General features: G+C 43.9%; 2 long non-coding RNA genes across 4 annotated transcripts in view; one reads left to right on the top strand and one right to left on the bottom strand.

Annotated features, from left to right (window-relative positions):
* Nucleotides 1–1,801: 1,801 nt before the first annotated feature.
* The window catches only part of LOC112671300 (uncharacterized), a 43,271-nt gene continuing 19,848 nt past the window's right edge, over nucleotides 1,802–25,224 (top strand). The window contains exons 1-2 of one of the 2 annotated variants that reach the window (XR_003143530.3): nucleotides 1,802–1,986; nucleotides 16,122–16,190. This is a non-coding gene — a long non-coding RNA (uncharacterized LOC112671300). The remainder of the gene's footprint in view (nucleotides 1,987–16,121; nucleotides 16,191–25,224) is intronic. The other variant, XR_003143531.3, reaches the window with a different exon arrangement.
* The window catches only part of LOC112671301 (uncharacterized), a 144,315-nt gene continuing 121,762 nt past the window's right edge, over nucleotides 2,672–25,224 (bottom strand). Inside the window, exon 4 of one of the 2 annotated variants that reach the window (XR_003143533.3) lies at nucleotides 2,672–8,012. This is a non-coding gene — a long non-coding RNA (uncharacterized LOC112671301). The remainder of the gene's footprint in view (nucleotides 8,013–25,224) is intronic. The other variant, XR_007410682.1, reaches the window with a different exon arrangement.

Genomic DNA, 25,224 nt, shown 5'->3' with positions numbered 1-25,224 from the left:
AGTCTCCCTTCTACCTCCTTTGTTTCTGCCAAATGCCAAGTGAGAACTCTTCCAGTGGCTTCAGCATGACCTCACACAGATGATCCCTGCCCGTGCGAACAAACGATAACTTCAGTCTCCTCCAGAGGGGCCAAGGTTGAGCCGAGTGAATGGAGAGTAGGGCCGGCACCCCTGGGTCCCTTTGGCCCCAGCCTCCACAGGAGCTCCCAGCAATACCAGTGTGGCACCCATTGGGGGGGGGGGGCAGGGCTCAGAGGAGAAGGAGAGGGAGGACAAGGAGGTGGCGGCATGCTCCACTGCACCTCTCCCCAGAACACAATGTGACACAAGACATCGGGAGATGGCAGCGAAAGTTCAGGGGAAAAACACACAGTTATTTATGGCTCGGGCATCTGTTGTCAGATCAGAAACAGAGACCTGATCTCAGGCAAATCCAGCAGCCTGTTCGAGAGCAGATGGGGAGGTGTGTGCAATGCTCAGTCCTGTTCTGCTCTCAATTTATTATTATTCCTCAACTCCAGATCCCATCTCCAAAGCAGACATTTGTCCTGGCCACGGTGCTGGGAGGCCCGGGTGGGTGGATGGGTGGTTATTTCCATCGTATGACTTGGAACCTTCCATGTGAAAAGAGAAGATTATGGCAAAATGCAAAGAGGAGAAGGTGAACGAGGGAACAAGAGGGAAAACTCTGGCCCAAGAAGACCGCCGGCTGAACGGCAATGGAGTTGGCCAGAAAGTACCCAGATAAAGATGCCAATCTTCCGAGTGACCTTGGGCAAGTCATTCTGCCTGCCTGGCTGTGCCTTTCTGCCAAATGCTTGAGACTGTATAACTGTCCATTCCCAAAGACACACAAAGACAGCCTCTCAACTAGATTGTGATGGAGTGAATACAAAATTTGAAGTCAAGAAAACAGAGTTCAATCCTAATTTGCTAAGAACCAGTTCAGTAGCGTAAGGTAAAACATGTTTCCCTGCTGACTCTCAGTAAAAGGAATAAAAGGGATAAGAGGGTTTATCAGGCCTTTTCCCATTCCCAAAATGCCACAGTTCCATGAGAAGGAACCGGGAAATTGTCAGACATGAAATGAATAGTCTGAAGGACGCAGCGCCGTAGCAAGTACTCGATCTACGTCAGCTGAAGACACAAACAGCCTCTAAACGTGATTCCTGAGCCCCTGGCTCGGAGGGCTCAGCCCTGTCATGCAGGGCAGACTTGGCCCCCGGTGGTACAGGAGACACCTACCCCAACCCATGTCACCCTCGGAGCAAATTACCCGTCTCCCCAGACCTCCCACCTTAGCAAACGTCTGTCTCCAGAAGCACTTTTCAGGGAGAGGGTGGAGGGAGGAGGAGCAAGGGAGGGGGACAGTCTGAAGAAAGAGCCTGCTCAGTGTTTGGTAGGCCTCGATTTGAATCTCCATGCCTGTACCGATTGCACTGCCTTCTATTTGTGAGGAAGGTGCTGTAATCCCAAGAGACACCTGTATTTCCCACTTGAGATGCACCTTCTCAACTGAAAATATGCAACAACAAGCTTTGCGTGTTTTGCTGAAAAGCAGAATTAAATTTCCCAACCGGCCTAGATCCATTTACACTTCCATCAGCACGATTCAGAAGGCAGTTCCTAGGCAGGGCCCACAGCCAATGTCAAGGGACTTAGCCCCTTGATAGACTTTCTCCTTCATCTGACTGCAGGCACACTGGCTGATAAGCCCTGGCCCCAGGAGAGCTACATGCATGGTGAAAACTGGATAGTCTGATGTCATAATAATGGTAAATAAAGACCCGGAGTGAAGCTCTAGGTAGACAGATGTTGTCATTGATGAGACACAGGTGTCTCTGTCTCCAGAGCCTGAGAGCTGGTGGGTGATAGGGGATTTGCATTTCAGCTCCCATTCCCAGGGGCTGTCTGCTGCTGAGCCTCACCTGTGCCCTTTACCTCCCTCTCACTACCCAGGCCATCTGGGGGATTTCACACTGCCAGGTAAGCGCTGCTAGTGAACATTTGCAAGTGATCCAGCAAGACCTCACTTTCCCCCAAGCTCGATCACTTCCCTGGGGTGTTCAGTAGGAAAGGAGGGGAAGATATGACTGGTTGCACCTAAATACATCCCCGCTGGGAAGTCTCTGGAGGTACCTCTAGTGTTGGGACCAGAGGTCTGCCTCAAGGCCCAGCCAGACCACTCGGCATGGAGAGGTCTGGAGCTCCATCTCATTCCCCGAGGCGACAAAGCCACGCCTCCAAGGAAGACAGTGGCCACATCTGGTGAGATGATGAGATGGCACTCTTCCTCCAGGTCTGGGCAGGCTCCTCCGCCAGCTCGCGTCTCTGCAGTTGATTTTGCCTGTTGGCACCTGTTTGCAGCTTACCCCAACTAATGTCTGTCAATGGACTAATTATCATCAAGGATAAGAAATTAAGAAATTATGAATGTGTAGACACTTCTGTTCTCATACTAATGGTTTGTATATTTAATGGTTTGTTTATTATTTAATGGTTTGTTTATTTTATTGATGGCATCTGTCCTCATTTGAACCTTATAAAGTACAAATTGGACTTGTACTTACTCTTATTTGGGTTTTCCCCACCTCTCCTACCTTCTGTCACCCCTAATGAAGGTAACAGTCATTGTATAAATGGATGGATGATAGATAGATAAATAGGTAGGTAGATAGATACATAGATACATGGGTAGAAATAATAAGCTCTCTAGGGTGACAGAAGCTTTCAAATCACATTTATTGAGGGAAATAATGTATTTGGCCCAGAAAAGAAAACATTTCAGTGGGATTACAGCTGTTAAAATTAGAATCTATTTATTTATTTATTTATTTTGAGAGAGACAGGGTGCATGGACAGTAGGGAGAGGGGAAGAGGAAGAGATAAATATTTCTTTTTTTTTTTTTAAGATTTTATTTATTTGTTTGAAAGAAAGAGAGTGCACAGAGGGCAAGGGAGAAGCAGACTCCCCAATGAGCAGGGAGGTGGATGTGGGGCTTGATCTTAGGACTCCAGGATCATGACCTGAGTCAAGGGCAGATGCTTAACTGACTGAGCCACCCAGGTACCCTAGGAAAGAGAGAATCTTAAGGAGGTTCCATGCTCACACAGAGCTCAAAGTGGGACTCGATCTCACAACCCTGAGTTCATGCCCTGAGCCAAAATAGAGCCGGATGCTTAACCAAATGAGCCACCCAGGTACCCCTAAATTAGAATTATATTTTTAAAAACATTTTTAAATTGTGAAATATGATACGCATGCATAAAAGTATGGAAAGTAAATTATAGTTTAACCAATCATGAAAGAAAACTAGTGCATCCACCAACCAGATCAAGATCTACAGCAGTGCCAGCTACCTCCTTCCAGCCCCTCCATTTCCTACTTCTTCACAACCACCCCTGCTTCCCACCCTCAGAGGAAACCACTGTCCTTAGAACTCTGTCTTCTATGGCTATCAGTTTTTTTTATTTCATTTAAATTTTAATTTCATTATCGCCTACGTATGTACCCAGAACAATATAGTTTACTTTTGCCTATTTCTGAAGTTTATGTACTTGGAGATGTGTGATGTACCAAAAGGTTCTACTCAACATTGTAGTTTTTCAAGATTTATCCATGCTGTTTTTTGTAGTTTTGGTTTTTCCATTTTTGTTGTGTATGTTACTTCCCTTGTGTGAATATACTGTAATTTATTAATCCAACTGAATAGTGGTGAATATTTGGGCTATTTCCAATCTGGAACCAGTAAGCTGATAAGGCTGCTATGAACAGCATCACTTGTGCACATATGCTCCCATAGGGTATAAGATTAGGAAGGTGAGGTCTGGGGAATTTCCTAATCAGATCACACTGAACAGCGTTTTTCAAACTGGTTATTCCTATTTATGGCCCCACTAGCAAGGATAACCCTGCACCTCATGTTCTTGCGTATTTGCTATTGTCACATTCCCATTTCTTGCCAACATGATGAGTATGTAGTAATAGCCCAACATGGTTTCAATTTGCATTTACCTGGTTATTAATGAGGTTGAGCTCTTTTCCCCATGTTTACTGGCTGTTTATAGGACTGATCACATCTTTTACCCATTTTGATTGGGTTGTCTCTTTTTGTTCTCATCATTTGGAAGAGTTTTTGATGCAGGATGAGTTGGAGTGCTTTCTCAGATGTATGTGTATCAACTATCTTACCCTAGCATGTGGTTTGCATTCCACACTTTAATGGAGTTTTGGGATGATCAGATTCATAATGTTAATGTAGCCAAATGTGGTGACTTCTAAATTGATGATGAATTCATTTTGTGCTCTGTTTAAGAAATTTGTCTCTCTGCCCTTCAAATTCCAAGTTGAGATTTATATCTGTATACTTAATTCTAGGAGAAGAATTGAGATCACTATAGCTACTGCTAGAAAGAGGAACATTTTCAATACCAGAGGTTTTCTAACATTTCAGACTGGACATCCATGACATGGGCCATCTTGCTGCCTGTCACCCAAGAGGTTCCAGAAAAGAAGGGGTAATAACCCATCAGGGATGCTCTAGGGGAGGCTTACCTCTCCAGTCTATTCAAACTCTAAGATTTGAAGACTCTAATTAGTGATAAAATCTACTTTGATAGATATTCAATGATAGCCAGTAGGGAGCTTTAGCCATGATATGAAGCATGATACATTTGACTGCTTAGTTAAGCAAACAGACATTAATGTATGCATCCAAACTCCTGTCATATATTGGATTTACCTTTTTTTGCCTGGCCACAGGGCTTCTCTTTCCTCATTACCAATATCTAGTTCAAGGTAGAGTACCCAGCCCATGTATGGTCAGTGGGTACCACTGGCAAAGGTTACAGGCAGTGGTGGAAAATAGTGTTTATTTCAGGCTAACTCAATTGGTGGTGGTTGCCTGGAGAGCAGGACTCAGGGAGGGAACAGCATGGCTACACAGCTGGGGCTCACTCTGAAAGTTCTCAATATGGAGCTCTGTGCAAAGATCAGCCCAAGGATGTGGACTGCCCTGGAGGCCTAACCCTGAGCTGCCCAGGCTCCAGAGGACAGAGCTGGAGGCAGGCGGCACAGCCTCTGCTAATGCTTGGACAGCAGAGGAGATCTAATCCTAATCCCCCAAACACAGACCTTCCCCAGGTCTGTTTGTCTTCCCCTAATCCTCTAATATTTAAAGCAATTTCAATCCTGTTTGAAGAGACTTCCCAGCAGTTTGAGTCTGGGGCCTCCAGAGGGATGGGGGAGGAGTGGAGGGAGGGAGGGAAGAAGGAAGCAGGGGAGGAGCAAGAGTGAGCGTGAGCCCTGGAGAGGGGCGAACCAGGAAGATGACAGGCTGCCAATGCTGGCTGACCTTCCTTCCCGAGCTTCCCTCCCAGATGGTTTCTTCAAGATCTCTGAGAGTGAGGATGGAGATGGGGGAGAGAAGGAGGGTCTTAGGCTAAGATGTGGCGCTTGAATAAAGTGACTTCGTTCATTCATTCCATCAATCGGTCAGTTAGTCAGCATAATACTTACTGAGCACCTACTGCGTGGGGCTGAAACTCTGCCAACCTTGAACACATAGTTACCAGGATCATAATAATTACAAAGAAGTATAAGGTTCAGTGGGCTCCAACACAGGGTGGAGATGTGTCAGCAGGAGAAGAGAGCTGACTGTTGATTTACGGGCATTTCTACCATGTCTCTCATGCTTTTTGGCTCTTTGTTGAAAAAAACACCCAAGAGATACCTGCTTCCTCTATCTTGGTGTCCTTTATCTCTGGAGCTCCTTGGCTCCTGCTCCATCAGCTTGGACTATGCAAAATCAGAGTGACAGTGTGTTGGACTCTACCAGGTTATAGCCAGCACATGGTAAGGACCTGGGAGAAACAAGTCTCCCAGAGGGATGAAGGGAGGAGCTCTCTCTAGTAAGATAAGTGATGGCCAAGGACCTGTTGTCATTCCTAACACCTTGCCTTGTTTCAATAGCCAGGGAACAGAACACACCTCTGAGCAAGTCATCCTCATTAGAGAACATTCTCCTATTTCAGGAAGGGCCCCTCCTCTTAAGCCGCTATCTTACTTTTATAGGAGTTTAACTAAGAGAAAGACAGAGAGGGGAGGTAGAGGAGAGAGAGACAGGGAGAGAAACAGGGGAGGAGGGAGGGAAGGAGGGAGGGAGGGATGGAGGGAGGGAGGGAGGGAGGGAAGGCAGGAAGGAAAGGAAATGGATGAGTAGATGGATGGGCAAACAGATTGATAGATCAATCTATCTCAGGTGGAAAATAGGTTACTTTCTAGGATTTTAAAAGAGAAGGCAGAAGAAAAGATGGTTTTATGACTTCCCAGCATGCAAACAACCAAAGCATCATCTTAAGGAAAACAAAAACAAAAATCATCTTACACAATTTTTATAAGAGGAACACAGCAATAGATGTGCAGCAAACGCACCGTCTAGTTAGATTCCCTCAGGACACTGGGGTAGAGAAGTGAGGAAGGCGTCAAGTGACCACTAGCACAAAGTCTGCCCAAGTGTTCCTTGGCCCTCTCCTTTATGCTGCAGCAAGGACACAGGCCAGGCTTTTACTGAGCGTGTGCTTATACTGTAATTAAAAAATATAAGTGGAGTCTACCAAGAAATTTTGCCTTAAGATCCCCAACTTTAACCTTAAGCCACAGTGTGCTAACCTGCCTCTGTCAACTGTCTGAATGACCTTGGGCTGCCCTTGCGAACGCCAGGCCTCAGGATCCTCATCTGTAGAATAGGGATTAGCCTGGGCTGTCCCTACAGTCCCACCTACCTCTGATAGTCTCTGATGCTAAGCCAGGAAAGCACTAGCAACCTCCAGAGCAACAAGCAAGACTGGCATTTTGCCAGGTTCCCACAGCTTCTTCCAAAGGCTTTTCCAGATGGGATCCTTGATGCTTAACAAGCACCTGAACCAGGATGGGAAGCCCTCCTCCAACCGTACCCTGTGCCCATCCCAGCATCATCATCAGCATCTTTCACTCTTGGAAAACTTTCCAGCGTCTAGCAATGTGTTCAAGTGGCGACTTTGATTTTTAATTGCCAGAAGACATGTTTTCATTTCTTTATCTTAAAGGAGTCCACTGGATCCGATACTTCTGTGTCATATCCCCTCACTTCACTAGTGATGTCAGCTCTAGCTGCAGTAGACAGCTGTCATGCTGACATCATTCTCTGCACATCTTCTGCTTTCTGTTCTGGGGCTTCTCCAATGCCACAGGGATGGAGGCTGTGCCTGGGCCCAACTGCATGAGCTCCTCGTCACCAAGGCTGATCTAGCTGTTGCTATTACTGAATGTCAGGAGCAGAAATCATTGCTGAGATCTCAATGTGATGCCACATGTTGAGAAGACAAATTGACCTCTTGTGGCAGGTGGATTACATTGGACCCCTTCTCCCCTGAAAGGAGAAGTGCTTTGTCCTTTCTGGAATTGACACCTACTCTAGATATGGGTTTGTCTTTATTATCTGAAGCACCTCTGCCAGCATCACTCTCTGAAGGCTGGAGAAATGCAGGTTCACTGACACGGGATGCCACGTAACATAGTCAGACCAAGGGACATATTTTATGACGATGAAGATATGAGAATGGACTCTTGGCTCTCTGACCCACTGATACTACACATACCATATCGAAGCAGGAAGCCAAAACAACGGAGCCCACCTAAAACCCTAGCTTAGAGGCAGCACCCTCTGAGGTTGGAGTGCTGTGCTGTAGAACAGCACATGCTGAGCCTGTAGCCGATCCATAGTTCTGTGTCCTTAGTGGCTAGAATATACAAGCTCAGGAACCAAGAAGTAGATGTCACTGTGGTCCCTCTCACTATCACTCCAACTTGCAGAATCTGTACTTTGAGTCCCTCCAAATCCAGGTTCTTTGGCGTCAGAGTTTCTGGTTCCAAGACAGGGAACAGTAAGGGTTCCACACAGTCTGAAGCTCCAAGGACTGTCCCTTCATTTCAGACTACTCATGCTGGTAGATGGTGAGGTCAAAAAGCAGATCTAAAAAAAAAACAAAGCAGATCTTAATAATTATAAGAAGCCAGAGTTGCTGCTATGTAATAGGAAGAAAGAAACATGTAGGGGGCTCCAGTGAGTCCCTGAGGCATTCCTTGGTGCCCCCTTGCTTTGTGACAAACATGAATGGGCAGCAATCACAGCCTGGAAGGGAAAAGAGCTTATAACTCCCTGGGATGAAGATCCAGGTCACCCAGAGAGGCAAACAACCTAACCCAGGCTGAGTTCCCATGAGACACAAGAGGATCTGAGGAGTGCAAGGAGCAGATTGTGCATCAGATCTTACATACGCTGATTTCAACCACAGCTGCTGAGGATGGATAGTTCCATGCAGACTTCAAGTTCCCTCTTGCCCAGAACACCAGGGCTTCAGACACACATCATGGCTCTTTTGCCTTCTGCCCAGGGGCTTCATCATTGCAGGTGGAAAAGGACCCCACTATTCAAACACACATGAACAGCCTTAAAGTATGGAGAAGTTAATGCCCCAAGACAATGCCATAACCAGTATAGACACTGAAAGATGGTAAATTCTTCTCTTAGCTGATTCTCCAGGGGACAATTCTGACTCACCTTCTCTATGCTCCACAGAAGGTCCCAGGTGGAATAGAGCCCAGCTGTTTCTGGCTGTGACCTCCATAACACACATTTTTGGGTTTCTCCACTTCCTATACCTTCTCAGCCTCCCATTCCTGCCTCCTGGAATTATCTCCCCAAAGACCTCCTGCACACACACGTATCTACCTTGGGTTCTGCTTTCAGAGGAAACTCAAGATAAAATAGCCCCCACACTGTATAAACTTCAAGCTTCACAAACCCTGGGCCCCCTTCCCACTCATAAACAGTGGCACTTGGTTTGAGTCCACCACACTGGCCTTTGAATCTGCCTTGTTATGCCCTGGAACAGTTGGGCTTTCTGCTCATGTGCCTCTTTCCCCGGTCTTCAGGGAACCTTCACTCTTTTCCCTATTAAGTCATATTCCTTCTTCAAAAATACATTAAGAGCCAGCATGATGTAGGCAAAAGAATGTGGGTTTTGTGGTCACATGGTCCTGGACACATTCTGCTTCTGTCTCCCCCCTGCAGAATGATCTTGGGCAGTTTATCTTCTAAGATCAACACTCACGATTCCAATCTCTAATGTCTACACTTCATGTAAGATCCCTCAGTGGGAACATTTAGACCTTCTGTTTCAATAACCTCTTCCAAACTTTCCAGACCCACACTTCTAACCCTGACTTTTTTGATGATCTCTAGACACATCTTTCTCCTCATTTTCCTTCATCTTCTTCACCATTTAATAAGCACTATTAATGTGCCAGTCACTGTGCTAGGAGCCATCAAAATTACACCATTTTTTTCTTTTCTTTTTTTTTTTTAAATAAAGAATTGGAGAGATTAGGTAGCTTGGCTAAGGACATAGATAGTGGTAAAAAGTGGTATTTCTAGCCTCAAGGCTTATAGAAATCCAAGAGCCTGCCATATATCACCAATTTATGATTCACTGATATCTCATAACTCAACATGTTCCAAACACAGCTCCTAGTTATCCTCCTTACCCCACCCCAAAACTTGCTGCCCCTGTGTTCTGGATCTGAGTGAATGCTATCCCTGTCCATCCAACTATCTGAACCAGAAATCTGGGACTTATTCTAGGCTCCTCCCTTCCCACTCTTACCAATATCATGCTGTATAGATCCTACTTTATCATATCCTCAAATGTATCTCCTCCTCTCTATCCATAATGCCAGGGCCTCGGTTCATTTACCCTCCCTTCATTTCTTGACTGGATTCCTTAGCGGCCTCATCACTAACTTCTCTAGTCCTGGTCTGACCCCCTCTCAAGGCTGCCAGAGCATCTTTCTACCTTGGAGTAACATGCTGAAACTGTCTTAAGTTTCCATCCCCAGGATGAGCAGTGGGGCACCTTTGCCCAAACCGAGATCTGAACAGGGTGTATGTGGGTACTGGCTCCTGTTTCGGCCCTTCAGGGTACTCCCTACATTATACCCCAACACATGCATTAGACCAAATACCCAAAGAAGCTCAAAATTCCTGCTAGGGGCTGTCCTGGGGTGTCATGACCCAGCACTGGTTCCAAGAGGGTGGCCTGGTTCATGGATCTTTCCCACTGAGTAGAGCAGTATTTCTTTAATGGAATGGAAGTGTTGGGTGTTAACAGGCTGACTTGGGGTGACCCAAACTGTAGACAGGGCCCCTATTCACACCACAAGGGACCCTGCCTAGCACTGTGGTCTCCCCCATCTGTCCTCTGTCCTCCTTGAAACATAGCCTAGTGAGTCACAGAGTTTTGCTTCTGTGCTTTCCCATTCACTGTTCCCCCTTCGGAGTACTTCCTGACCTCTGCCCCTTTTCCCTGCTAAGCAAAGTTCTTTATATTTTGCAAAGTTCAGCCTGAGCATCTTCCTGTGTAGCTTTCTATCTTTTCCCAGCCCAGGGTAGTTAGCTGCTCCTTCTCCATGTTTTCATGGGGCTAGTACATATGTTCGTGACCTTATATTGTAATATCTTCCTTATTAGACTCTAAGTGCCTAGAGAATAGTGACAAAGACTTACTGAGTGGAACTATAGGTAAATATTTAACAAATGTTTGTTGAATTAATGAATAAATAACTCCTAAGATTGCTTTGAGGATCCAGTAAGATAACTAACATACTCCAGATGTCAGCTAAGGTCACTCTGTCCTCTGACTTTAAATGCAGTTGATAAGCTTCCTGTTTCACATTTCGTGGGAAACTAATGTCTTTCCAAGATTCCCATGAATGTCAGAGACCTTAAATCTTAATGATCTCTTCAGTTTCTGAATTCTTGCTGCAATTTATATCATTCCCTTCTGACTGCCATTCTTTCTACTTATCTCTGCCCTGGACTCTGTGCCCAGTCCCTTTCTCTAGGATCTCCCTCCTATTTAAACATAGAAACCAGTTATGGCTGTAGCAGACACCCAGAATGTTTGGGGCAATGACAAGGACTTATATCCCCACAATGCAAACAACCTAAAATTGAATATCAGGTTTTATATCCTTAAAAGTCTGTAAGCCACCCAGTGGAGAATGTCTTACCTCTGCGTTTCTCCATGGACTCCATCTTCCCACTATGGCATCTGTACTTTTTCTCTCATCCTCCTTCTCCCCACCTCCTCCTTTCTCGAATCTTTCCTGCTCTCCCCACACCCATATTCTGTTCATTTATTTATAAAAAGAATTTACAAATATTTAAATCAGAGCAAGGCATATATATATATATATATATATATATATATATATATATTTTTTTTTTTTTTTTTTTTAAAGAACCAAAGAGTACAGACATTCTTATACTGGAATTAAATCTTCTCTCCTCCCCCCACCTGGAATTCTACTCCCCAAAGGAAAGCATGTTAAGCCATTTCTGTTTTGAGAGCTCCTAGTGGTTTCTTCCCTACTCTAAATGGTGTATTTACACCTCCATTTCTTGATTTATTGACCACAGATATTATCTATTGATTACCTGCTAGAAAATATCAAGAGTTATATTCACACCATACCCAAGGTGACTCCCTCTTCTCTTCTCAGCTCTCATGATTATTATGTTTTAGTTCTATTAATTGCATTCATAATTTTAAATAATACATGTGAATATACACGTCTTGTTTCATCTATATCAGGTCATACATTTTGCCTTCCTGCCTTATAAAAGGAATGTATGAGCACACCCACATTTCCTTCTACTTCTCATCTATTTTTCCACACTCCTCCCTGTCAGCTGTACCTCTACCTTTTCACTCTCCAGACTGACAACATTTACATTGTACTGAGCGTTCTCAGGTCTGCCCTGCATTATATTGTAGGGACTGCAAGTGCCCACAAGGACCATACTGGCTGTGTATATGAGTCAACTGACCCAGAGTCTTGGCAGGGGGAGCATTGATGACTGTACTGAACCAGAAATAATGTGTCCAACTTAAAAACATTACAGTTTAAAAAAATTCTATATACTCAAAGTAGCATCCATCATCTGATGTTTGTTCTAGGTGACCAGTTTGTAACTCTCATATAAGTTATTATAAAAGTTGAATGCCAATGAGCAGTGATAGTGCAGAGTGATGGCCACCAAACACTCCATTTGCTCCCCTACATTTCCATCTTCCTCACTGTCTAGTGGGAAGAGAACTATGACTGGTTCTAGCCACAGAAATGTGAGAAATCTCTTAATTTTTTTCAATTTGAGATACTGAAAACCCAGTGAGATTTACTGAGCTTTCTGCTGCTGTAGCTGAAGCCAACTGTTCTAGATGGTACAGCTCCAAAGTGGAAGAGCTTCTGTCACCTGGATCCCTGAGGGACTAGAGGGAGCACAGTTCTGTGCTGACCTGCTTAGACCATGGAGGTGACCAAGAAATAAACTTTCATGTCAATGAGAGTCAACGAGAGTTGAGGTTGTTACCTCAGCATGACCTAATCCATTGGTATTCATTTGGCATTTAAGTTAATATTTCTATGAAAATATTATTCACTGCATAGCCAGGAAGTGAGTTAGAATTATGCCTTTCCCAAATGGATCAAATGCCATGATTCCTTTGCCACTTGAAAGACAATCTTGCTATGATCTAGATCAAATGTATTCTTTTTTCCACACTCAAGCACTGCACATAAAACATGACAAACTTTATTTTGATTCAAATATAGATCATTCATTTCTTGGGCACCTGAGTGATTCAGTGAATTGGGCAACTGACTCTTGATTTTGACTCAGATCATGATCTCAAGGTCGTGGGGAGACTCTTGTTACGCTCTATGCTCAGCAGAGAGTCCGTTGAGATTCCCTCTCCCCTTCTCCCTCTGTCTCTTCCCCCACTCACGCTCTCTCTCTAAAATAAATAAATAAATCTTAAAAAATATAGACCATTAATTTCTTGTGTGAATTTTTGCATTTTCTGAAATTTTCTTTCTTTCCTTCTAGAGAAAAGAATAATTTGCCTTCAGTATAACCTCATATCATTAGGCCTTCAACTATTTATTACATGGAATCCATTTAATTCACAGAAATAGAATTCTAGAAGCATCATACCATTTGCTCTAATCTAGACAATTTGCCCTTTGGGTCTATCATAGTTATTATCTTGCATATTCACATATCTCATAGGTTAGTTGTACAGTTTCCAGGATCTCATGCATTCCTTTTTTATTTTATCTTTGTTTTGTAGGAGTACATCCTCAAGTAATTTCCTTAGGAAGAATGTTTAGGAGGCAAGTGTTCTCAGTCTTTGGATTTTTGAAAATGATGCTATTTATCCTTCACAAATAATACTGGCTCTAGGTTCAATACATTTGCCTTCAAACCTATAAATCTGGATTGATGAACCAATCACATACCACCCTGCCTCTCACACTGAATACAGCTATGAAATCCATATAGAATGAATGGTACAACTACTTAAGGACTCTGAAAAGTGAATAGGAACAGGCAGATTGGGGAAGAAGACAAGAATTCGAGGTACATCAAACCAGCAGTACATTTTCCATGTTTCCTCTGGTATCCCCAGGCCTGGGCAAAGAGCTCCAAGAAGGGCCATCTGATTCTGAATCAAGAGTGGGAGAAGGTCCCAGCCAGGCTCTCCTGTCCCCACACCCTGCTCATCCGGAGGTGGGGCAGGCAGGCAGACGACGGGCTTTGAGGCACTGCGCCTGAGGCCCAGGCCAACAGAGTGATGGGTGAGACCGCACGACCCATCTCTGGCCAGGGCGGAGGCTACCTATCGAAGTAGTACAGCTGGACTACTAGTATACCTGACCATGTGACCGAGACCGGCTCCTTCCTGGTACCCAGGCAGGGAGCATTCGGGCAGCCTGGCCAGGATGTAGTGACTGTCTACCCTAGTCATCAACCAATAAATGTGATTACTCTTCCAAAAAAAAAAAAAAAAAGAGTGGGAGAAGGGACTTAGCATTCAGAGAGAGTGGGGAGTTCTATGCTTTTCTTTCTTCTGCTTTATTTTCTCTGTTCTGTGTGTTTCTGATTCTCCTGTCATGTCAGCAGTGCCATTAGGAGTCTCAGATATTTAAATCTCTGAGGCAGAAGTACCTTCCCCTCCAATCATAGAAGAATATGGGGCAAACTCCGATTGATTTTTTTTCTATCTTCTCACTTCTTGACCCCTGAAGTGGGCACAGTTGCAAATAGTGTAAGACAGAGTGAAAAAACTAAAGTACGGCATTCTGTCCAGAGGAGCAATAGAAAAGGCCCAGGGACCTGGAAATTACCAGGAGGACCTCAAGAAAGCAACTCCATAAAGTTGTATATCAGTTCTCAGGATCTCCCTGAGCTGTGTGTGCATGTGTCTGAGCCTAAACAGTGAACCCGAAACCTTGAGAACTGAACAGTTCACCACCACCCAGGTCTCCATGCTGGCCACTGGTGGGGTACAGGAACTGATCAAAGTGGCAATCAAACACCTTGAAGTAGATCTGATATTGAAACCATAACCAACTGAAGGCCGGTTGGAATGTGCAGCCTGAGCCAAACCAGGTTAACTTCCTGAAAAAACTTCCCCAAAGGATATAAACTAGGAACAGAGACTCAAACCATAATATTCATAATGACCAGGATACAGTTCAAATTATTCAGCATATAAAAGATGAGGAAAATCTCAACTCCAATGGGAAAATACAATTAACAAACACCAATGCCAAGAAAACAGGTGTTGGAATTATCCTGCAAAGACTTTAAAGTATCTATTATAAAGAGACTCCAATAAATAAAAGGAAACACTTTTGAAAGGTAGATGACATCAGAAAAAAAGTATAAGATATAAAGAATCAAGTGGAAATTATAGAGCCAAAAAACACAATAACAAAATTCAATAGTAGAATGGAGACAACAAAGGAATAAGTAAATTTTAAAATAGATTGTTGGGGCACCTGGGTAGTGCTGTAGGATGAGCGTTCCTCTCTTGGTTTCAGCTCAACTTGTGATCTCAAAGTCATGAGATCAAGCCCCGGGTGGGGCTTGCTCTGGACTCAGCAGAGTCTGCTTAAGACTCTATACCTCTCCCTCTGACCCTCCCCCTCTAAAATAAATAAATAAATATTTAAAATAAAATAAAATAGATTGTTAAAAATTATCCAAGTTGAGCAACAGAGAGAAAAGATTAGGGGAAAACAATTAAGGTACCTGTGGGACAATAACAAATTTCTAATATTCATGCCATCAGTACCCCAGAAGAAGAAGAGGAAAAACATAAAGTGTTGAAAAATTATTTGAAGAAATAATTGCTGCAAACTTCTCTAACTGAGTGAAATACATACACCTACAGATTCAAGAAGGTCAGCAAACCCCAAACAGGGTAGGGCCAAGAAAAATCCACCCCCACAAGCATCATAATCACAGGGAGTCAATGTGGACAGAGGATAGAAGATATCCAAGATGCAGCTCTGGACAGCTCCAAAATGACCAGAATTCAGAGATCAGAGAGATAAAAAGTAGCCAGGAAAGAAGACTGAGAAGTAGCCAATGAGGAAGGAGAAAAGCAGAAAACTGTGATGTCCAGAAACCAAATGAACGAAGTAACTTTAAGGAAGGGCAAGTTATCACCTGTATCAGAACTCTGCAATGTGTCACATGGATTGAGGATTAAGAAGTGAACATTGAGTTATTTTTAAAGTTCAAGTGAATAGTGAATTTAAGAATATCAGTTTTGAGGAGTGGGGGACCTGACTGAGGAGGAGTCAAGGAAAAAATAGGAAGAGAGAAACTATACAGAGAGTATAGTAGCTCTTCCAAGGGGATCTTTCTCTATAAAGGGAAGAATGAGGCAGTTGCTGGAGGGAGGTAGAGAGGAGAGTGGTCTGTTTGAGCTGTTTGTATGTAAAAAAGGATGAGCTGCATGAGAGGGAAGATGTGCTAAGGGGAGAATGGGGAGCAGGATGGGGTCTGGACCACTTGATGCAGTGGCTTTAGGTGTAAGTTCAGACAGTTTAGTGCGGTTACCTCATAGAAGGCAGGGTATCTGGGCATAGATGCAAGCAGATGGGTACAAGTGTGGGTGGGTGTGGGGGAAGTTCTCTTCTGTTCCTGCCATTTTTTTTTTTTCAGCTGAGAGAGAATAGGCAAGACATTTGTTGAGGATCAAGAAGACAAGGGATGATGTAAAACAGTGGTCAGGTGAGTCAGAAGAAAATATAATGGGGTGTGGGGTAGCCCCAGGGGCCCACTGGAGGCTGATGATGACCATTTCAGATGAGGCCAGTCAGTGTCATTTCGTGATTTTACTGTTTGTCATTCTTGTAACACAATTTTCTTGTGTTAGACACTTAATATGGCCTTTAGCCTAAGGACTCATGATTTTCTTACTCTGGGAAACATTCATGGATAATTTCTTTGATAATTTCCTTCTATCTCTTACTCATTCTCTCTCTCTCTTTTTCTCTTCTCTATACTGGAGGGTATCTTTGACCCTATCTTCCAGCTCTTCTATCAAATTATTTATTTTGGCAATCATATATTTTTAATTTCCACAAGGATTCTCTTGTTCTTTAATTATTTCTATTTCATAGACTGTTTTGGAGGGATTGTGGGGTTTGGGGGGTTATCTTTTAAATTTTTAATTTAATTTTAATTTTATTTTTAATGTGAGAAAGTCCAAAGTTGTGGTTGAAAACACAAACATAGAAATCAAACCAATTGAATTCAAATCTCAACCCTGCCACTTCCTGTTTGTGTGAACCTGGGCAAATCATTTAAACCTCTTTGTGTCCAGCTTTCTCATCTCCATCATGGGGGGATGATGGTTGGAGGCACCTCCCATGATATTTGAGGATTCAATGAGTTAATGCCCGTCAAGTGCTTCCAACAGTGCCTGACCAGAGAAGGCTAAGGAAGTGTCAGTCATGGTGATGACAGTGATGGTGCTGATGATGGCAGTGATGGACACATTATCTTGAGGTTCTCTGGGGTCGTTAGTTAACATTTAGAAGGCTTTCTCCATTTTTTTTTTTTTTTTGAGCTAACTGGGGTTCTTCCCAGTCAATTGTTCTGTTTGCTTACTTTGCTCTTTATAATTCCCTTGGATGACTTTCTCAGTATATCTGGCATTCTGGGATTTGCACAGTAGGATTTAAAAACAAGGACCTACCTGACTGCCCATGTAGCTGTTGTGTATGTAAATCTCTTTCCCCGAAGGGCTTCCTTGAGTGAGAAGTTCACAGGACAGAGCTTTTCAGTGGCGGGCTTTGCTTTAGGGTACAGATTGAAAAGTCATCTGTAAGGTGGGAGCCCGATGAGGAGGCTTATGGGGTTCCAGCACCCACACTGGAAGCCCTAGACTGCCTACCTTCTGTACAAGAGGAGCTCTGTGCTGAGCGGAGAGGGCAGTGGAGACACTTCCAGATTGCACCACCCTCCTTCTCCCCACACCTGTTGACTCTTAGCCCAGAGCCTTCTTTTGTTCTGCCAGGAAGATTGGCTTCCATTGCCTCTGCAGCTGCCACCTGAATGTATTCTGGGCTTTGACTCCTCACTCCGCTTCATTTATCAATGCATTTTCATCTAGGTCTCATTTTCCAAGGATTCGTTGAAATCTTTCATCTGCTGGTGATTCTGACCTCACTCCCTATTCCCTTTATTATTATGGGTTTATTCACTTTTGTATTCCTTTAGCATCATTTTAATGGGGTCTCCAGAGAGATGAGAGGTTAATTTATTGCCCCAGTCTGCCATTTTGAACCAGAAACTCTATTCATTTCTTATGCAGAACAGTTTGGCATTCTCTTTGTTTTCCTGCCTCTTTCCAAAAGATGCCCTCAATACCTCACCCTCCTCACACAAAGTGGCTTATCGAAGGTATTTTTCTAAAGAAAGACAATTTCTTTTCTCAGAATGCTGGTGTGATATATTTAAATAACATTTTCTTCCCAACTTGCCCTATGCAAACCACTCAAGATGGTGCATGATTCATAGTAAGTGTTCAATAAATATTATTTCCCCTTCCCCTCTTCGTAGTCTTTGCAGGCCACCACTACTCAGTTCCAATCACATTCTTCCAACACTCCTGCTCTCATTTGAATATATTTATGGACTTATGTTTATTTCTGGATCGGCTTGTGTATATATATCTCTTTATATGTGTTTCTTCATGTTTGTCTGTATTCCCTTTAAGGAAAATGATGCCAGAGGTGTTGAATGACTCACTCAATAATGTAAAAGTAAAAAGTGGTTAAGCCAACACTTAGAACCATACTATGTAGCACAGGCCTGGTGCACTTTCCACTGGACGACCCTGACCTCTGAGAATGTGTGGATGGGTCATATCATCCTCCTCCTTCACCAGCCACTCCCAATCCCAGAGTTTCGGGAATCAAGATCAGAACCAAAGTCTGTCTTAATCCCAAAGTTAATGCAAATGGTTCCTTGGCAATTGCCCTACCACCCCAGCATTGCCTCGGAGGGCTTTAGGTTGAGCTAGGTGCTCTGCACTCATAAAGACTCAAAAATTAAGCTTGGGGGTCCTCACGTAGGCTGCTGAGAACTCTCTGCTTATATAATTCTCAGGAAACTCGAGGAGACTCATATTTCAAGGCCACTATTAGGTTAAATGGGCATCTGTGGGCCAGCATAAGAACCAAATCATCAATCATTTTTGATGGGAAAATGTGTTCCCAAGTAATACACAAGCAATTCATGAATGAGCTACATCTCATTTATAGGTCTGCTTATTCCCCGAAGCAGGGCTTAAGGCAGGAGAAAAAGGAACAGAAATGGTGACCCTACAGTACCTTTGAATATGCTTTCCTCCTCTGCATCCTCCATTGTAAGCCTGCTATTTTAGATTATTAAAGGGGAATTCAGAGAGAAGAAGAAAAGAAAGATGGAGGAAAAGGGATTAAGGGGATCTTCTGAATCACATATTCCCTTTCATAAGGAAGGTACCTAAATTAAATCTAGAGTTCTGCTGCCTTTCAACCTCAAGTACTGAGGGCAGGACTGGCCCCCAGACCCACCCCTACCATGTAGGAGCTGCACTGGATGACCTCTCAAGGTCACTGCAATTCCATGAAGTATGAATTTAGTTCCGGAAGGCCCTATTAGATTTAAAGATAGTATTCCATTCAGCAGTGTCTGGGGGAGGGGAGAGTAGCATATCTAGGCCCCCTCCCCACCTTTAATCTCTGCATAACCCCTCCCCATGAACAGAAAGCCTGGCCATTCTTTGCCATCCAGGGGAGCTCCGCATTCTGTATTCTCAGCTCCACAGGCAGCCTTTGCTCTGTAGCTGTAGAAGGAACAAACTCAGTCTCCCACCCCGCCCCCAACCCCTACTCACCCCCCACACAGTCTAATTAAATGTCTGTGCAGTTACAATTGAGCTCCTCATGCTCAGAACCTATGGCAAAGGGCAAGAAGCCCCCATTGGTTCAAGGAAGAAGAATTCAAAGGATATTTTTTCAAGAGACCAACAAAACAGAAGGTGCTGCTTGTGCTATCTTTGATTTAGGAAAACTTTTTTTTTTTTTTTTTGTCATTTTGTTTTAGGAAACAACAGAATGAAGGAAGAAGAAGGTGGTTACCCATGGGGCCTTGTCAGTGGAGGAAGGAGAATCTTAAAAAAATTTAAAAAAAGAAAGGAAAGACCAGCAGGATAAAGAATGTGGAGAGGAGAGAGACCAGTAGGTGGGTGGGTGGGAGGGAATTTGTCCCTATTTTGCCTCTAATGCTTGTCGAAATGTCCCACTCTTCAGGCTACAGCAGGCTGATTCCATAAACAGAGAGGCTCATCTCTTCCCCTCTTGAAATCTGAACTGTGTAAGATGGAGTGAGGAAGAGCACATTCAATCAAAGGATCACAGAGGTCCATGTGTGCACATGCTATATTTATTCCCTTGTTTGGGAAAATTTAATCAGCCTCCTGGACAGTAGATGCCCAGACATGGGCCACACCCGCCGAGACTCAGAGCCTTGAAAAGGTGCCATGGAATATTTGGGGCGCATTAGACTTGCATCTAGCCAGGCTCTTCCACAGCCTCAAGATCTACCCCTCAAACCATTGTGTCTTTGAAACACAAATATTTTCTGAGAGTCACCTACCTGGCTTCTTTGGAAAGAGCACTTGTAATCAAAGCAATCTCAGAAGGCTCAAGCCTGCGGAAAGAGGACCATGGCTAAGATTGGTGGGAATGTGGATGACTTGGGATCATTTCCAGGAAGCAAGGTGCATGTGTGAGAAACCACACCCCAGGCTGGGCCCAAGCCTCAGTGGAGAACATAGTGATGGAGAAGAGAGTACTTGTGTTAGGAGGGAAGAAAAGGAAGGAAGGATGTAATGCAGGTGAATAGAGAAACAAGAAGGAAGAAACCAAAATTAACTGAGAATCGTTGTATGTTCAGCTTGTTGCAGCTTCTGGATGTAGCCTTTATCATTCCCATTGCAGAAATTCAGGAATTGAGAAGCTACAAGCCAAGAATTTACTCTTGGTCACACAGTGAGAGTTGGAATCAAGATCAGAACTGAAATTCGTCTTAATTCCAAAGCTAATGGTTGTGGTTCCTTGGCAATTTCCCCGTCACCTCCGAATTCATCCCCAACCACCCAGTAGGACTCTATTTCAAGTACCACTTATTTGGCCATTTTCTGGGCTCTAAATGGAAACACATGAAAGTCCTGTCCATTAGCCATGTTAGGAACAACGATTCTGGAAAATGGCCACATTGTGAAGGGGCCCCAGGAGATGGACTATCCATGCACCAGTCTACCCCTGAATATGTACAGAGGCACCATTGACGTCAGCACTCCATCTGTGCCTCAGGCCCCACCCGCAGCTTCAGGAGGTCTTCACATTTTCCAAGCTCCAGTCTCTTCCTCCCTCTGCGTTGGGCTATAAAATGTTCTCTTCAATTATTTCTCTACTTCTCGCTTCAGAACAGCCAAACCAATAGCGCTGCTCCATGGGTTATGTGCCGTATGTCACTGTGCTGTGAAATATTAAGCCTTCACAATAGGTCCGAAGTCAGCGACGCACAATCTTTTAATGGTTTAGCTCACTCGGGCTATTTGAAAGTGGCATAATATTGCTATTTTTAAATAAATGGGATCTGTATTAATGAGAGCCGACCTCTCTCGGCCCTGCAGAGCTGCTCCCTGCGTCGAGCCTACATTGGGGATTTGGCATGAAAGGGAGGGGGGAAAACAGCTTTTCACAATGGGAACCAAGCAGCGCTTTAAATAATGCTCACAGATGCTAATCATCTTGGGGGAGGGGTGGTGCTGGGATGATTATTTGAGTGGATAATAGATTTCATCTTCAAAGAAGACTTAGAGTCTTGATATTGAGAAGAAGGTGGGTGGCACATGAGTACAAGTGTGGGGGTCGGTATATGTACAGGTGTGTGTGCAGGTGAATGTGTGTGCAGGTGTGCATATGCATGTGTGCAGGTGCATGCATAAACATGAATGTGGGTTGTGTGTTTGGGGGGGGTATGTGTACATGTGCACACACATGCTCAGGGGCCAGACACAAGCTAGCACGAGGTAGGATGGTATTGACATGATGACAATTACTGTGCTTTTGGAGGTTTGAAAGGGGAGCCTCTGAGGAATGGGCAGGAAGCCATCCTGACCAGCTATGGAGACAGTGACAAGTGAAGAAAGATCCTCTAGAATAGGGATATGTCAGGCTTTGGTAGATCCATAGTTGGAAGACTCTGGGAATCTGGAAGTCAGTTCCTACCCTGTGGTCTGTCAGGCTGACATCTCATTGGCATGCAACAGGTATAAAATAATAAATCAGGCTCAGTGGGGCCCTTCTGCTTCTTGAGACATGATATTGTATTTGGAGACGTTGAGGACATAACCGGCCAGGCAACCCAGGTCCCTGATTGCCAAGGCCCCCTTGCCTCTGGGGACCCTGATAAAACTGTCTCCTCCTCATTTGCAAGCTGGAGCTAGAGCAGCCGAAGCAGACTAGGATGGGTCAAGGGGACTTCAGAAATAGAAGTGGAATATATAGCAGAGGACTTGAGAAAAAGGCTTATGAGAGAGGAGGAAAGTCCCTCTCCCAAAGAATCTAGCCAGGAGAATTTACAAGAAGCAGCAAGCCAGCAGCTCTACCACCAGAGTGCATGGGCCTCAGTTAAAAACAACTCTGATAGGCACTCCTCCTCCAGAAAGGGATTTCCCTCTTTCTTCCTTTTTAGGGGGCTAGACATTCTGGTTTTGATATATTTAAAAAATATGTATGAGTTTTCTGGATATGTAATGAATAGCATGGTGACTATAGTTAACAGTACTGTATTATATGTCTGGAAATTGCTAAGATAGTAGATCCTAAAAGTTTTTACCACACACCCACACAAATCGTAACTATGTGAGGTAATAGTTGGGTCAACTAGTCTTATTATGCACACAATCTGTCTTCGTCTCGTGGGTCCAGGCTGATTCTGTTCCCACTCTGGCTTAGGGTCACTAGATTTAGCAATAATGGCAAACAAATAATAGTGTAAGTATCTCTCATATGCTACATGAGATGTATTCACCCTACAGATAATTCCTCTTTGAACTGAAATTCAATTTGACTAGGTATCCTGGGTAGTCCACAGTTAAAGTGCTGAGGGGGAACCTCAGAGAATTTCTCCGTATTCTGCAGTTTGCCCATTCATCAAATACTTATTGAGCACCTTCTGTGTACTAGGCCCTGGCAGTATAGCATTGACTGTGACAGCCTGGGCACCACAGTTATGGGGGCTGGGTCTTTCTCATTTCACGATATATATACATCGAATCTTTATGTTGTACACCTTAAACTTACACAACACTATATGTCACTTATATCTCAGTAAAACTGGAAAATAATGCTATATGAAAGTCAGGAGAGTCACTCGATCTGCACCCCCTCTTATTAGTTATCTTTTTTTGTGTAACAAATTACCCCAAAACTGAATGACTTAAAACAACAAATGTTTATTAGCTCCCAGTGTTTGTGGGTCAGGCATCCAGGCACACCTAGCTGGGTGCCTCCACCTCAACATATCTCAACAGGTTATGGTGTTGGCTGGGGCTGCTGTCTCATCTCAAGGCTCAACTGGGGAGGCATTTGCTTGCAAATTCACTCACATGGTTCCTGACAAGCTTTAGTTCATAGCAGGCTGTTTGACTGAAGGCATCAGCTCCTAGCTGGCTATTGGCTGGGCCTCCCTACATTCCTCACCACATGGGCCTCTCTGTAGAGTAGCTCAAAATGCACCAGATGGTTCCCCTTAGAGTTATATTCTGTTAATAAGCTGACCTCAGAAGTGACATCCCATCGCTTTTGCGATATTTTAGGTATTAGAAAGGACTCACCAGGCCCAGCCAGCCATCATGAGGAAGAGCTTACACGAGTGTATAAATACCGAGAGACAAGGATTCTTTGGGGGAAGGTTATAGGCTCCGCTATATCTTCCCCTTCAACAAGTTTCAGAGACCAGGACACAGAAGTTACTCAGGACTGTGTCTTGTTCACCATTGTATCCCCAGCACTTAGCATGGAGCAAGGAGGAGGGGCCCTCACCTTTCTTGTCCAGCTTAGACCCAGCGTCATAGACCTAGTGGCTCACGAGGGTATTTTCAGTTTAGTGGGATCCGTGGTCTGAGGTCTTGAGTGTCTGTGTCTGGCTTTGGAGCCATGACTGACCTTCTCTATTCCTTCCCTTTCATTACCCTGCATTCCACCTTCTCTATCTCCCAACTGCTTCTTGGAAAAAGATGGAGAAGCCAGGGGATATCACAGGGCATGACAATAAATATGAGGAAAATAAGAAGTCAGGTCTAGAAAGAGAAACAGAACACAGAGTAAAAAGAGAACAGAAAAAGAAAGCACTCCCCTGCTGCTACTTCATTTAACTAAGACACAAACATTCATTAAACAGCTACGGTGCACTGGATACTTTCTCGCATTTGTTCATTTAATCCTTATAAGTTTTCAAGGCAAACATTCTTATTCTCTTTCTGTAATTCAGAAAATTGAAATTCACAGAGGTCAAGTGACATGCTCAAGGTCCCACAGCTGATAAATAAACTGGAATCAAGCCCAGCCTTTTTAAGCTCCCTTAGTGCTCTTTGCATGCAAACAGGTTGAAGATGATGGAGAGGAGGGAGTATCAGTCTACTTACATCAAGATTTGATATTACCAGGGCTGTGTTGTGGTAGTGGAGGCAGTTGTTTATGGTTAAACAATGTATAAATTACATGGGGAGGGGAGGGTAATGAAGCATGTTTCATTATAGAAAACAAAGACAAGTTGATCAACAAAGACTAGAAGGGACACAGTCTCCCTATCATACGGCTATACTTGGTTTGTGGCTAAAACCAACCCTATCACAGCAAATCTCCCAGCTTGAACTCAGACTTGGTTCTGCATAACCTTGACTGACTGCAAATGAAGATAGGCACCAAATGAAAGGACTCACAGGACCACACTGAAGATCGAAGAGGAATTCCAGGATGGCACAAGCAATGGCATTGAAGAGAGGGGCATTGTTTCTCAAAACAAATAAGGAAAGCAGGGGCACAATCCTTTTATATGTTAAAGCTCCAGAGTGTTTGTTTCTAAAAATTCCATTTCCTTACCATAGGGCCATAGATCTAAATTTATGACAGGAGAGTGAGTCCTTGATCTTTCTATAAGGGATTGAACTCGGAGGCAGGTTGGTAGGTTGACGAGGAGACTGTATGAGGGAAAGACCTTCTTTACCATACTGCCATTCCTACTTTGTAGACCCTTCCAACACACATATGCGTGCGCACACACACACACATACACACACACACTCACACACACACCCTACCAGAATCTGGAGACATTCTTTTCTTTCCATTCATGACAGGTGTTTTCTTGTAAATATGAGGGCCTGTCTTCATCCTTCTGCTTTCACCACGATCCATCAATTCTGGTAGCCCATTGCTCCTGAACATGCCCACCTAAACCAACTCTGGGTGAGTGTCAGCAGAAGCTTGAAATGATCTCACCTCAGGACTAGAAGAGACCTCTAGTAGTCATTACCTGACTCCTCTCCTGGTTCCTGAGCCTCTCCAGAAAGGCTCAGCCCTAACCCCTACTACTCCCTTTGTTTAGTGATTTCTAGCACCCGGATGTTATTTTCTTGAATCTCACCAATTGCAATATAAATTTATATGTGCTGAGGCAAGGGAGCAAAATGCATTTTACT

The sequence above is a fragment of the Canis lupus genome, chromosome 5 (assembly GCF_003254725.2).
Source record: "Canis lupus dingo isolate Sandy chromosome 5, ASM325472v2, whole genome shotgun sequence".
NCBI lineage: Eukaryota > Metazoa > Chordata > Mammalia > Carnivora > Canidae > Canis > Canis lupus.
The sequence above is the reverse complement of the archived record's forward strand: the minus strand, read 5'-3'. Positions and strand labels throughout refer to the sequence as shown.